At 38.0% G+C, this 15,439-nt stretch overlaps 1 protein-coding gene across 1 annotated transcript in view; it reads right to left on the bottom strand.

Moving 5' to 3' along the window:
* The window catches only part of LOC105226264 (heparan sulfate glucosamine 3-O-sulfotransferase 6), a 174,960-nt gene that overhangs the window by 123,114 nt on the left and 36,407 nt on the right, over nt 1-15,439 (bottom strand). Inside the window, exon 2 of the mRNA XM_049452354.1 lies at nt 8,023-8,042. The gene's annotated coding sequence lies outside the window, so the exon portion shown is untranslated. The remainder of the gene's footprint in view (nt 1-8,022; nt 8,043-15,439) is intronic.

Genomic DNA, 15,439 nt, shown 5'->3' with positions numbered 1-15,439 from the left:
TATTCCAGCCAGCCATGAAAATCAATTTTAAAACAAAATGTCAAATCATCGTCTTTATAGCAAAGCCTGGAAACACACATGTCTAAAAAATACCCTTTATGTTGCTTCTTAGTATAGTAACATTCGTTCTCTAATAAATACAAAAAATTAGTAATGACACCATTTTTAGGGACTAATTGGCGACTTTTTGAAAAAGTGAAATTTGTGCATGTCAATCAATATAATGTTGGATGTCAGCACAATTGAAATAAGCAACTTAATGCAAATTGAATAATTTGCTTGAGGTGGAGGACACACTTGTTACAGTTTCAGTTTGGGGAACGATATCTCGACCATATTTGAAAGCCTTTCGATTTTTTTCTTTTTTTTAGTTAATATGCATATTCAGAAATATTAGCATTCTGCTTTCTTCTAGTCCAAAGTTGTTCCAGCATAATTAGTTGACTCAGTCGATTCGGCCGCTTTCAGCTTGACTCTTTTCATTCTCTTGTTTTTTGCAAAATTTTCCGCTTCAATTTTAATTTTTGATGCCGAACAACAAAAGTACATATATCTTTTGGAAAATGCTTGTCGTGTTTGTTTATTAAAAATTTTCGATTACCCCAACTACAAGCCAGAGCGCTGGAAAACTCATGTACGTTCGTGCCGCACAAACCGGAAAAATCAACAGCGTGCACAGACAAGCAGTCAATGTGTGTGCCGGTGCGCCTGACATATCCTCGCAATATCCTGGTTTTCCTGTTTTTAATTTTTTTCACTTGTTAACAAATTCTTTTCACCATATTTCAACACGTCCAACCTTGGCTTGGCTAGCATATACGAGCATTTCAGCTTGTTCACTAACAAAGGAAAAAAATCGATAAATGTATAGAACATGTAGTATTGGTAAGATTAGACTCGTGGCTACACAGCTGACAAAAAAGACTTCAGACAAGCGAAAAAGTTTTTAACAAGTTTTATAACAATTTCCGGTGCCTTTACGCTGCTAAAAAAACTAAATTATATATGAGTGGAGTGTGTGTTGCAAGTGCCAAAAAGATGTGCCTCATACTCATTGTAAAGCTGGCTGTTTTTCTGGTGTTTTAGAGTTGACTTGTTTTTGGAGGTGTGGAAAATTTGTAGGCGTTTGGCTGTTCACAGCTGCAAGCGGCAACGAGCTGACAACACTTTTAACGGCACTCAGTGCCCAACTATTTATGGTTGCCACCTGTGCTTGCCGCATTCTCCTTTACTAGCATAACTCTCTTTATGTGCTTATGCTTAAAAGCCTTCCTTTTCAGTCGTTCATTTGCATTTTAGCAATTTTCTTTTTAAAAACCTCATGTGGCGTTTCAGAGTGAAAATTAAAAACCACACAATTTTGCTTGCCTTTCTCTTTGGTTGCAATTACAACGCATTTTCCCTTTAAATACTCTACTGACACTCACATGCAGGAGCCTTACGTATTTGAAGCACTACAAAGCATATGAAAATTTGGCTCCAGGGCTGCATTCTCGAAATGGCAAGCGGAGATGCAAATTTGCAGAGAACAACCAAAATTAGAAAAAAAGTTTAGAATACAGTAAGCTACACAAGGCAACAGCAAAGCTCAACAAACCAACAGCAAAGCTACGAAGCAGCATGGCTTAATGAAAGGCTACCAAACGGCTCACAACAATTGGCCAGCAAGATGGCTCGCCTTCACTCAGGCTGCCTGCCAGTCAGTCACAACCAAACTAAATAATCGGTGAATGCCACCAGCCGGGCATAACTAATTTGCCGCCACAGCATTGTCAGTTGTGAAGTCCATGTTGTTAGCCTACCAAATTACTCCGTACTAAATACTGCTCCACACTACTAATTCACAACGGTGAGCGGGGGAAGCATCCTTGCCGCAGGACTTCACACTCTGCCTCAGCATTGTGCTCAAATAACAGCTTAGCAACCAGAAATGTCTATGATTTTGCAGAAAATTACTCAAAGGCATTTATAAATTTTTCCTTTTCTGCCACAATGCCCTCTAGCCCCTACTCGCATACATACACGCTGCCGCACCTTCTTCTCCCCCGCACGCTTGCTCTATCTTTACTAGTTACCTTATGCCTGTAAGTGTACAACTAATGAGGTCCTGGGTGTAATGGACGTAAGCGCCTAACAATAAATTGCTTGCAATTGGAGCATAGTTAATTATATTAAATTTATTTTAAGCGGAATTCACACTCTTCTTGTTATGGTTGGTGCTTGTTGTTCGGCTTTGCATGTGCAACGTTGTGCTCACTTTGATTGCTGTTCGTTGATTGTTGCTCCTTCTGAAGATATATGTGTGTATGTGCATTTGGAATAGTAATTATACAGCTATTTTGTTGATTACTAAGTGTGTCCGTGCTCTGTGGCACATCAGGCTCGAGTTAATCCAAAATTAAAAGCTTTGGTTGTGCTTGGTGGTTGGGGGTAGGAAGCGCTCTAATTATAAAGATTAGAAGCACAACTGTGTTAATAAGCATTAATTCTGGCTTGATTGTAAGCAGAATGTGCTTTTTGTTTATTTTTTTTTTTTTAAATTTTCTTCTCTCATTAATTTTAGATTTATATGGTGGACGCGGGCTCATTTGTCATAGAATTCGACAATTATCAATTCATTCAGTTTCATTAAATTTAACAACAGATATAATCACATAACTATATTTTTCGTACTTTTTTTACAAAATGAAAACGTCTATAAAAATTGTAAAAATAGTTCAAATGCCTATAGAGGTAGATCTAACTGGTGACAGAAGTTGAGGTACTTTTTCCAATAGCCTCTTTTTTAACAGATCACGCGTTAGCCGTGTCAAGCTGTCATGTTATTTTTTTTTTGTGCAGTATTGTTTGGCATTTCATCATAGAGAGCTTTTACAAATCTTTCTACTTTATTACGAAAATTCACGTTTTGTAACGAACGTTACATCAACATAATCGGGCTACAGACCATATTATTCGCAACACCATTACCCAACTCGAGAACCAGCATTCATTATTGGATAATAGTCGACCGTTCGCAGCACTCAGACTGACTTATGGAATGACTTTGGCGAATTTTTTGCAACAACTGAAGCCGCTCGACCTTCTCAACGGACATCTCTTCACTCTATGAGCTCTTGAAAAGATCCAAGAAGATACCACGTTTTCGACCCAAAGTTCATCGACGAGGCCCATTTCTGGTTCAATGGGTGTGTAAACAAGAAAAATTGACACATTTGGGACGAATTGTAAGCTGAAGAGATTGAAAAGCTGCCACTTCATTCATCCGGTGAGAACGTAACCGTCAATGGCGACCGTTATCGCGTTATGATAATCGACTATTTGATCTCTATACACACAGACGTACTATTGTAAGAAAAGAATTTTCTCTGAATTTTAGTTATATTATATATCTTACTTATTGACCGATACTTTCTATCAAAAGTGAACTATAGGTACTGGAGTTCACATATTCGATCACTAGCGGCTTGAATACGAGGGCTGTCCGATAAATAACCGACCTAACCATGATGCACGCGACTTTTTCAAAATTTTTTTTTTTTTTTTCTACATAGTCTCCTTGTAACTCCACACACTTCTCCCAGCGATGCTCCCATCTCTGCAACCCTTCCAAATAGTACTTGGCGTCTTTGTCTGCAAAATACGAGTTCACGAAAGAGATTGCCTCCTCATTTGACGAAAATCTCTGGCCGCCTGGCGCAGTTTTAAGTTGAGGAAACAAAAAAAAGTCGCTTGGTGCTAGATCCGGTGAATAAGGTGGATGGTCAAGCAGTTCGAACCGCAATTCGTGGATTTTCGCCATGGCGACTGTTGAGGTGTGAGATGGTGCGTTGTCTTGGTGGAACAAGACTTTCTTTTTTTGCAAATGTGGCCGATTTTTCGAAATTTCTTCCATTAGCTTGTCCAATAATGATGCGTAGTATGCTCCTGTTATAGTTTTTTCTTTTTCAAGATAGTCGATAAAACTGATTCCATGGCTGTCCCAAAAAACACTCGCCATCACTTTCCCAGCCGAATACACAGCTTTAGGTTTTTTGGGGGCTGGTTCCCCCTTTTCAATCCACTGTTTAGATTGGTTTTTGTTTCGGGCGTATAATGATGAATCCAAGTTTCGTCTACAGTTATCAATCGGCGCCAAAAGCAAACGCGGCACCCAACGCGCGGACAGCTTTCTCATGCCCAAATCTTGGTTTAATATATGAAAAACAGTTTCTTTTGACATCTTCATAATCTCAGCTATTTCCCTAACTTTAATCCGGCGGTCGTCTAGTACCAATTGATGATGTTATCGTTAGTGGTTACAGTTTTTGGACGCCCAGGACGTTCATCATCTTCCAAGCTCCTGCGACCACGTTTAAATTCAGCTGCCCAAAATTTTACGGTGGTAAACGATGGTGCAGAGTCACCATACACAGAGTCCAACTCATCTTTGATTTGTGAAGGCGTATTGCCTTTCAAAAATAAAAATTTAATTACAGCTCGATATTCAATTTTTTCCATTTTGGGGAAATCACCGAAATAGACTCACAAAAACGACTGTCAACAGATAATTGCGCAAGATAAATTTCTGAAATTTTGGCGAGTAGCTATTATAATATGCACAATTTGAAGTGGAAACTTTTTTTTCAGATGTGCCGCTAGCTTCACGTTGAGGTCGGTTATTTATCGGACAGCCCTCGTCCTCGGCCTGCTTCAAAAGCACTATGATTTTTATACAAAATTTCAGGAAGATAGTTTCTGAAATAAAAAAAATCTGTAAAAACACCTAAGTGAATGTGATGCAAGGTACTTAGTAGTAGATAGTGAGTAGCTTTCTTTAAAGAGAAGCACACGAAAAATGTTAAGCCCATATTTCAAAAACTGGGATTCTTTTTAGTATTCATTGGTGTTTCCAGTTGTTTATTTTATTTAGATTTTACTTTTGATCATTAGTCCATGACCATTCAAATCATTAATTCGTTTGCAGTAAAAAGCGTTGCAGGAACTATCTGAACTAAAATTTTTGTTGTTTAAATGCCACTACCACTACAATACAAATACCACCTTTTACCTCTAATGAAAGTATCTAAATAAAAACAGTATAAATTAAGCAATGACTGCATGAATAATTATGGTTACATTAACCTCAAGGTGAATGACCGTTCCAACATATCGTAGATGAATAATAATAACCAACCCGAAACAACAACAATATTTGCTCGACCTAGCCTTCAAGAAATACATCTTATCGCCAAATACTGTGCCTCTTTAGACAGGCATGCACACCTCCTCCGTACAACAGCTCCACTCTGCGACTAATCAACTAAATTGTGCCTAAATAATTAACAATTTTATTGTGCACTTCTTTCAAATTGAACGAGCATACTGTCATCCAATTACATAACACAATTACAGCAAAGTAGTCATTTACACACATACACACACACACCCACTAGCTGACGAGAGCAATTACTCACTCGCGCGCCTTCTGCCACTCTTTCGCGCTCCAACATTTTCTTCACTGCCGCATGGTAGCTAGCCTTTAGCCAGTAGTCATCAAACAAAACAGCTGATGTACACTGCGTATACTTGACTTTTAATTACCCCAAAGCAATGCGCAACTAACGGAAATACGCGCTACAACACATGCCAGTCAACTTTGATGACAGTCGTCGTCGTGGGCGAAGTCATTGACATAGTCTGCGCTAATGTTTGCTCAGCAGCGCTGCGTGTAAGTGGATGCAGGGGCAAAGTAATGGAACTGTTGTTGTTGTAGTCGAGTATGATCTAATGTGGACTAGGCGGAAGCGGTGTTTGGCTCGTCAAGTGGCTCCACCTCAAGCTCTTTGTTTAGGTATATGTAAATATTAGAATTTGCCCAAAATGACAAAAATACGAGCTAAATTGGAAAACAAAGTTGACTAGCAACAAAACAAATAAACGAAAAGCTATGAAATGTAAATATAAAAACTTCGTTAACGATCAAATATATTTTTGGCGTTGTATAATATTAGCTTAAGGAAACCTGAGTGCTTTTGTGAGGAAATCCGGTTTGAAAGGAGGTTCATAGCACATTGTGTGTGAGTTATTGGTTAGTCGAAAAAGTCTTTTCGTATTTCTAATCACACTTCAATTATTTTTTTTTTATATTCATAATAAACTTTAATGAACCAAATATGTACCATTTCGGTCGACCACTTTTTGTCATTTTCACGCTAGAGATATTATTCCAACAGTGTAAAACTTTTCTGGTTTCTCGGCGAAAAACTGCAACAAGAAATTTTCACAGGCTTCTCTTGCAGACCATTAAGGGAGTTCTGCATTGTTAATTCGGTCCATTAAATTTTCCACGGACAATTCATGTGGTGTCCAAGCAACGAGCCTTTTTTTGTAGCTAGCCTTTTGGAAATGATTTAAAACCATTTGATGATGAATACTAAGTTCCTTAGCGATGTCATGGCTACTTATGAGACGGCCCTGGTCTTCTCCTTAATTTCATCGACTTTTTTATCGATGAAAGATAAATTGAATTCAAAGAACATATCACACTTAGTACAAATAGAGGGTTAAATAGGTCTCAATGCTTATTTAAAATCTCTGAATTGGGCTATAACTCCTCAAGGCCTCAAGATATTGAATGTAGGGACTTTAAGGGCAATGGCTGATTTTATGCAGAAAATATTGTTCAAAGAGTAATGTAGCTTTCTGAACATAAGTGGAAATTTCTTCTGTCAATAATGACAATGTAATGTTACATGACACACTAACAGACTAGGTTGGAGACCGATTTTAATTGCTTCAAAAATATGTTTTCATTGTACCGAAAAGTCCTCAGACTGCTAATTTAGACTGTGAGGTATGAACTGTTACGACAATGTGGACAGTATTCTTTATTTCAGGTTTCAGATGATAACATAAAGGCATACAAGACACCATCTAACGTGCTGTCACATGGTTGTTCTCATATCTTTAGTGTTTGACATATTTCACCGCTTTTAACTCCTGAACTTAGTCATTGTCTCGCACTCAACTGTGCACTTAACAACAAATGCTCAACACATGCACATGAATAATAGCGCAATTACGCAAGTTATTGTTACCTTTTTACACGAATACGCACTTAAACCACTAAATCCGGGTATATAATGACTGTATGTAGTTATGTAGCTTGTGTCAACAAAGGAAGCATAATTTTAGGTGTTAAAGTAATATGCCGCTATCTACATATATGCCAACTGAGATGGTGTGGGCAACAGAATATCTATACAAAAAGAAAGCAGTCTTACGAGGCGCTAGTTGCAGCACACAAACACACGCTCCAAATTGCTATGTGAACGAATATTGTTGTGTAGAACATGCGTGGGCGCCTAAAACGCGGCATAATGAAATTATTATTAGCTTGTTTGTATGCCAAAGTAGATAGAGCGCACACAAAGCAAAGCGCAAAATGTACGCGTGCAGCAATTTTGCCAACTCAGCGCATAAAAGTGTGTTTACAAAGCAAATTATACAAGGGCGAATGCCAACATGAAAGCAAATCTCTTCACTGACTCACTTGTAGCAGCAATGAATGCTGACATTCAGAGTCTCCTGCTGTACGTATAACGGTTAGGCAGCAATAAAAAGTAGAAAAAATAGTAAGCAGCTGTTTGGGTATCAAGGATATATTACCGAATAAACAAGCGAATGCATAGCGTTAGTTAGAAAACGCGGCAGCAGGTGAGCGCGAACGTGAGCAGAGTGTAGTAATTCATTTCGTAGAGCTTATTACAATGAGTATAGTTGTATGAATATATCCCGCGGAGCCTTTAGGATAGTGGCAAGAAAGATAGATAGATAGTGGCTGGAAACTTTAATTTTCGCTATCATTTAGGGAGGATTTTAAGAATATTTCTTTAATATTTAAAAAATAAAATATTTTCAATTTAACTTATTATGTAAGCTATTTTACTGCTACTACTATATAGAAATATTTACCAAAAGTGATGATATTACAAACAAATTATTAATAATTTATATCGAAGTTTACTTTTGAAGACTTACCGATTTTATTTAGTTGATTACTGGAAAAGTGAAGAAAAAAGGATTATCAATAATTTTTCAGCTATAGAATTTGTATAAATCGGCTGATAGTGTGTCTTTATTTTAATTTAGAAATTATAAAAAGAAAAGATATTAATTTAAACATTTCAAGATACTATTAACAAAATTTAGGTATTAGGTTAGATAGCTGATCCAAAAAGAAGAACTCCTGTGTTCGAACACAGGAAGTGTTGAGTTGTTTCCACCTCATCTTCTTCCATACAGCTTCTGCAGATGGCGTCTGGTAGGATTCCTAACCTTAGAGCATGGACGACAACAGGGTGAAAAGCCACACAGCCAGAGCAAGACAGAGAAACAGTGGGCAAAGAGATCACTAGACCTTAGTGCACATTTCTCTTCATTCACTCTCGAGTTAATTTGCAATTGTGGTCTTTTCTAGAGTTATCCACTGCATAAAGACTCCAGAACATGATGGGCTTGACTATGGTGTCGTAGCGCCAAAGTATAAATTTCGGTGAAAAAAGATGGGACTTTTGACAATTGCTCCTCTACAGCATCATAAAACAATCAATGCCTTATTTACTTCCTCTTCGATATTCGGCTTCCATGAAAGCTTCCTATCCAGGATCATTGGTATTTCACTGTATCTGCCGATTGCAGACAGATGTCTCCCATTTGGGGCAGCGGCCACCTGGATATCCGTAATCGACTCAAAATGGGTTCCTTGACCACCGATTTTGTTTTAGGAACAAAAAAAGCCACGGGGTGACATGTCGGGCGAATAAGGCGGCTATTGCAACACGGCGATCCCTTTAGAGGTCAAATACTGGGACACGCTGAGGGCGGTGTGGCACGGCGCGGTGTCGTGATGAAGGATCCAGTTACGAGCGATGTCTGGGCGCATCCTGTTAACTCGTTTTCGCAATCTTTCGAGTACTTGGCAATAGTAGACTTTATTCACAGTTTTCCCCGGTGGAACGTATTCTTTGTAGACGATTCCACGGCTATCAAAAAAGGCAATAATCATCGTTTTCACTTTCGACTTGCTCATGCGCCCTTTTTTCAGGCGGGGGCGCGCGGAGACAACCATTGTGAGATTTGGCGTTTGGTTTCCGGGTCGTATTGGAAAAACTAGCACTCATCGTCTGTAATAACTCGATAAAGCAGCGTGGGATCGTTTTCCACTTGTTCCAAACAGTCTTCTGCGACGGTTCTCTTTATTTCGTTTTTCCATTTTCGTGACGAGCACTACAAACACACACTCAACTTGACGTAGCAGGCGAACTCAACAAGCTATAGCAATGGTTCATATATCAATGGAGAGGGGAGGGATGCCGAAAAAGATAAAGGGAATTTTAAGGTCATAGATTTACCACAAGCGCGGCAATAAAATCAGTAGAAGGGCCCATCTTGAGACCCAGCATTAATTATTCGATAATATTCGACCGAATAGACAGCGTTCGCAGCAACTCGGGCTATGGAACGACATTTGTCGAGATCTTAGATTGAATCCGAACAACATACAGCTTGTGCAAGAATCGCAGTCGATCCACCTTTCCAAGCGACATTACTTCGCTCAATGGGGTCTTGAAAAGTTCCAAGAAGATCCGACTTTTCCGAATCAAATGTTGTTCAGCGCTGAGGCCTATTTCAGGCTCGATAGATATGTAAATAAGCAAAGTTTTCGTAATTGATACGAATTTCTACCAGAAGAGATTCAAAAGCTGCCATTTTATCCAGAAAAAACCACGGTTTGGCGTGGGGTGTGAGCCGGTGGAATCATGGGTCCATATTTCTTCAAAATTGATGGCGGTGAGAACGCAACCGTCAATGACAACTGTTAAAACGCCATTATAACTGACTATTAGATGCCTGAACTTGAAGCTCGTGATCGCAATGACGATTGGTTTCAACAATATGGCGGCAATGGAGAGGATGGATTGAGAGAATGGATTGAGAGAACACTTCGGTGAGCAGATAATTTTGCGGTTTGGACCAGTCGATTGCCCACCAAGATCGTGTGATATCACACCGTTAGACTCTTTCCTGGGATATGTAAAATCTAAAGTCTATGCAGATAATCCCGCTTCGATGCAGCCTTTGGAGCACAATATCATGCGTGTCATTCGCCAGTTACCAGTCGAAATGCTCGAACGAATGTTTTATTTTTCGAGTAATAAAAAACATTCCCCAATAAATTTGAAGTTTCTTTGTTTTTTCTTAAAAAAAGTAAGGAATCTCGTAATGAATCACCTTATCACATGGCAGTACAGAAAACTTTGTACTGGTATTGCTACCCAGCTATCCAAGCATCCGAGGAGACCAATAGCAAATCTAGCTGTTTTGTCCAACTTTTTTCCCACCAAATTTATCTTCATTTGTGGACACAATAATTATTGTACGCGCAATCTACGCTGCAATGTGCCGAATCGAGCATGGAATTGAGAATAAGCAATTCACCCAATTGACGGGTCGATTAATCAAGAAAAAGTCAGAAGTGCAATTATTGCAGATAAGCCAGCGCAACGGCTGCTGGATGAAACCAACTCGAAAACACACGAAACAAAAGCTTGATAATAGCGCTAAGTACAAGCAAAACATGAGCGGAATGTTGAAATTAATTTCCACAAGCAACAAACAGTGGCGTTGCAACATTTGCTGTGTAGCATACAGAGTAGCTGCAGCTTACAGCTAAGTCATGTTGTTGTTGTTACTACAACTATTACTCCACTTCATGCTCCACGGTGCAGCACTAATTCGACGCGACGCCCGAGCAACAGTAGCAAGCACAAGCATACAGATTTGTTAAATGTAAGCATATATGCATGTGTTTGTGTGTGTGTAAATATGTAGGAGCTGAATACATGATTAAAATATTAAATATATTGTATAGACACTATGCTCTTTTATATATAATATTTACAATGTCTACATAAGCTTGTGTTAGTGGTTACGCATGCGGTGTGCCAACTCACTGCATAACTGTGTACCATATATATCTGTATGAGTGTGTGTGTGCTGTGCACTCTGGTGTGTTCTGCTCAGGCAGCAGCGTGTGCATTCACTTGATGTGGCAGCTGCCGAAGTTGCCAACTTTTCCGGGCATGCAACCGCAAGTGCTCCAGTATCGGAATGCTTGCTTGCAACCGCGTGAACTCTCCGCACATGCTGCAGTTGTTTTTGTTACCCTAATTGTTGTTGTTGTTGTTGGCAGTGCTATAGAGATTAGCATTCATACTTTGCCTGGTTTACAACTCCAGCTATTTCTGCTACATCAAACTCAAATGGGCGGAAGTGAGTGTTGCACAGCAGTCAAGCAACTTTTGATTGACGCGGGGGGTTGCGGTAGTCTGTAGGCGGCTGAGTGCTATTCTGCTTTTGTTGGCGCAGCCACTTTGCCAACTCTCGACTCTATTGCTATTACTAACCACATGTTTACATAAATACATGCGCTAAGTTAATGCACACACGCACACATACACACATACGCACGCATACTTGCTCATTACCTCATTTAGTGTTTTGCTTTTACTCTGTTTTTGTAATTATTTAATTTTAAGCACCTCAATACATGTTCAGCATCGAAACTCTCAGCGCTCACACATGAATTTTGGTTTTCAATCTGTGTGGGAGTGCGTATGTGTGTGCGAGCAAGCCTGTATGTGATCTTGCGGTTTTGCTGATTATGGAATTTATATCCTGTTTAATTTTTTATTATACCTCAAACAGGGTATTATAAGTTTGTCATATAGTTGGTAATATCCAGTAGGAAACGACGGATATTCTGCAAAAAACGAGCATTTACAAATATACATTACTAGGTCTCTCAGTTTTTGAGATATCATTCTGAAATTATTCATGTATTCATTTCTACTCAAGAAGCTACAAATTTTTCAAAATCGTCAATTTTGGAAAATTATAACATATAGTTGCCATAAAAACTGATCCATCGAAATCAAGTCCTTGTATGGAAAACTTTTTTATTTGACGAGATATTTTCACGAACTTTGGCACAGGTTATTTTCTAAGGTAGTGCCACAATTTCCCAAGATATCATTCAGATCGGTTCAATATAGCATATAGCTGCCATACAAACTTATCCATCGAAATCACGTCCTTGTACGAAAACCTTAATTGTTTGCCTAAATATTTTGATGAACCTTGGCATAGATTATTATTTAAGGAAGTGCTTTGAAGCCGGCGGACTATCAGAGAGATAATACGGCTTCAGAAGATCGATCCACTATCGATGCACTGACAGAAGTTGTCGAGACTGCATAATGTTCAGTGAATGGCAAAAGAAGGAAAGATGGTACAAAAAAATATTGTGTGCGGAATACCCTGGATGTGAAAAATGCATTTATCTGTACTGAATGGACAAGCATATTCGAAGCTCTTAAAAATCGTTATGAGTTATTTTGAAAATAAAAGACTGATCTACGATACCAACAAAGGCACCAAGAGCTACCATTTTTCTTTTAATGAGTCTTGAGGTTGATTGGATGCTAAGAATTCAACAACCAAAGAAAGTTAAGCTATTAAGCATCGGGAAAATTGAGGAAAAAATAACTCTCAATAGAGGAGAGTGTGCGAATTCTTCACAGCCACAGCTGAAGTATTTATGGGTAATATTGAACTCTAAACTGAAATTCAAGAAGCACTTGGTATATACATACATCAAAAAAAGCAAATAACTTTACTATGCCTTACCAAGATTGATGGCAAATTGAGGCTGTATGCGCTACAGCCGTCGAGTTCTAATCGCAAAAGCGATAAGCTCAGCAATATCGTATGCTACTCCAATGCGATGCATAGACTCACAGCATTAAAAGAAACAAGTGCTTTCCAAACTATATCCAGTGAAGCAGCTGAAGTACTAGCTAGTATGTCGCCCATAGACATCCAGGGAGACGATTTCACGAGATTATATGAGCTATCAGCACCAATTACAGAAATCAAAAAACAAAGAAGAAAAAAAGAGCATAATTACAAGATTGTTGTGCCAAAAATTTTTGAAATTGGGCGAAAAGTTGACCTAGCACCCGAACATTTTTGGAACACCCGGTTGACTTTACTTCAAATGATTGATGATTTCTTCAACTTAGGCCTTTTAGTTGAATGTGGTCTTGGAAAATATAAATAAAATTGACTCTTCTTTATACCAAATATAAGATCTTAAAATTTTTGTCAAAATTAATCTAGTTTAATTCCAAAACCCAATGTCAAATATATCGGGCAGTATATGAGTTATACACATATACATATAATTGTTTGGATTTCGATCATCTGCTCTGGTTGACGCGTTACACCTCAGGTATTTCAAATTGAAAGTTGTATTTCAAGCATAAATGTTGGTTGCACCCGACCTTAGCCCTTACCTTACTTGTTTATAAATGTATTGCTCTTTAGTTGATTGTTTTTCGTTTATTTTGCGCCTGTTGCTTTCTTTACCAAATTGACGCAGCTTTGCAAAACTTTTAAGTGGATTTTGTGATTTATGCATTTCAAGGGTTTTGTACAAAATGAAATAAATAGAGAAACATTTTTAACTGTACACTCAAGCATTTAAGCGGATTATTTTTGATAAAATACATGATGGAGGAGTCAGTAACGAAACTCCTATTGCTTGCAACTTGCTGGTGCGTGGCAGCACATAACGGAATAAATACCTATACATATATTATACTAACTTGCTACGTTTTGGAAAATAAAATATAATGTTTTTCTCGATTTATCGTTCTAATAGTTAAGCTTTATATTTTTTTAAATATTTTTTAAAAATTTAAAGAAAGCATTGTTTACAGAATAATTCTAAAATATTTGCTATAAAAATGCTTTTTAAAACATTATATTACGAAGTGCAGCCTAGTCAAGAAGTCTGTGCTCACTACAGATAGCATCAAACATAATTAGACAAATTTGATGGCAACCTACAGCGGAATCACATGCAACTACAAGGCCGACGATCTAGCCGAGACCAGTTGAATCTCCATTGACATCTTGCGTTTTACCACCGAACCAATGCGCTTAGCAGGCGCTGGTTGGTACGACTAGAACATCGTTTTGGCTTTGTCGATGGTCTTATGATCGAACTTTTAAGCAACACAGAGGACCGGCGTTCTAGGCCTTCCACTGTCCAAGTGATATTAAGCTGATAAAAATATCTACTGAGCAGCTCGATCAAGAACCCATAAAACGAGAACCAAAAAACACTCTTTACACTTTTAGACCTTGTTTCTTTCAGAGCACCAGAAATCAAAAAAACACACAAAATTACTTAGAAGCAATTATAAGGCAAGAAACAAATTTTTGGGTACTGAATTTCATATGCCTAAAATAATTTCAGTTTTCCTAATATAATACTAAATCTATATATCTGAATCTAAAAATATATTCATACCCTTATTCGCCCTCCAAATTTTCTTGCTTCGATTACTTACAGAAAAGTTAAAGGTTAGTAAGTAAAAGTAAAGGCTGAAGACTGAAGACTTTTGCAAACTTCCAAAATAAAAATAACATCACAACTTATATACGCTGTCATTTATTTCAAACCTTTATTTGCCCTTCATCTCACATAAAAAATATTTGCAAACAATTGCTAGATTAAAATCACCGCAAAGCATATTGATATTTTTTGTACATTTCCTTTTCCTTCTACTTTATCCTTCCACCATTGCAGCACACACTCGCTCATATGTACGAACCTGTCTAATTCATAGCCAATCCCATAATTTGTTGATGTCATGCCGGTAATAATCGCTAGGCTAAAACAAAAGTCATGCTGTCATGCCACGCAGAGGTTATTCCTATTCCCATTGTCAGCAACCTTAGTTTGCACTCTCTTATCTTAACTAAATTGTTGGCTAATAATAAGTAAGCTGCTCTGGCATTGCTATAACGGCATGACTTGTGTGCCGGGCATGGCAGGCGTGTCATACTCCTTACACTGAATTTTTGTTTTTCTTTATGCTTTTTTCGATCCGAATCGTTTTGTTGTGGCAGGTTCACAATCCACTTTGTTTCTATTTTTTGTACATTCTGATATTTTTGTTACGCAATATTTTCTCACACACTTGGCTTAAAACTCCTATTTGCAATTTTTGTTTTCGTTTATCTTAATAGAAATCTCTGCTTGGGTTTTGCACCAAAAAATATTTAGACAACTTAATACGTAAAGGAAAAAGAAAAATTAAAGTGAATGAAAAGAGTGAGACTGAAAAAATTAGTTAGATAAAATGTGATTAAAGCTTAAATTTATTTTAAAAAACTGTTGACATTTAATAAAACTTTGCTCAAAAATCATTTTCCTCAAACCCCACTTAATTTTTAAACTTCCAACCAAACAAGTAACCCCAAAGAGAACTTGCACTTGCATGCACCAAGTTCGAGAGGCAAAACTAATTTGTGAACTGCAAGC

Source organism: Bactrocera dorsalis, chromosome 3, assembly GCF_023373825.1.
Source record: "Bactrocera dorsalis isolate Fly_Bdor chromosome 3, ASM2337382v1, whole genome shotgun sequence".
NCBI classification, from domain to species: domain Eukaryota; kingdom Metazoa; phylum Arthropoda; class Insecta; order Diptera; family Tephritidae; genus Bactrocera; species Bactrocera dorsalis.
The sequence above is the reverse complement of the archived record's forward strand: the minus strand, read 5'-3'. Positions and strand labels throughout refer to the sequence as shown.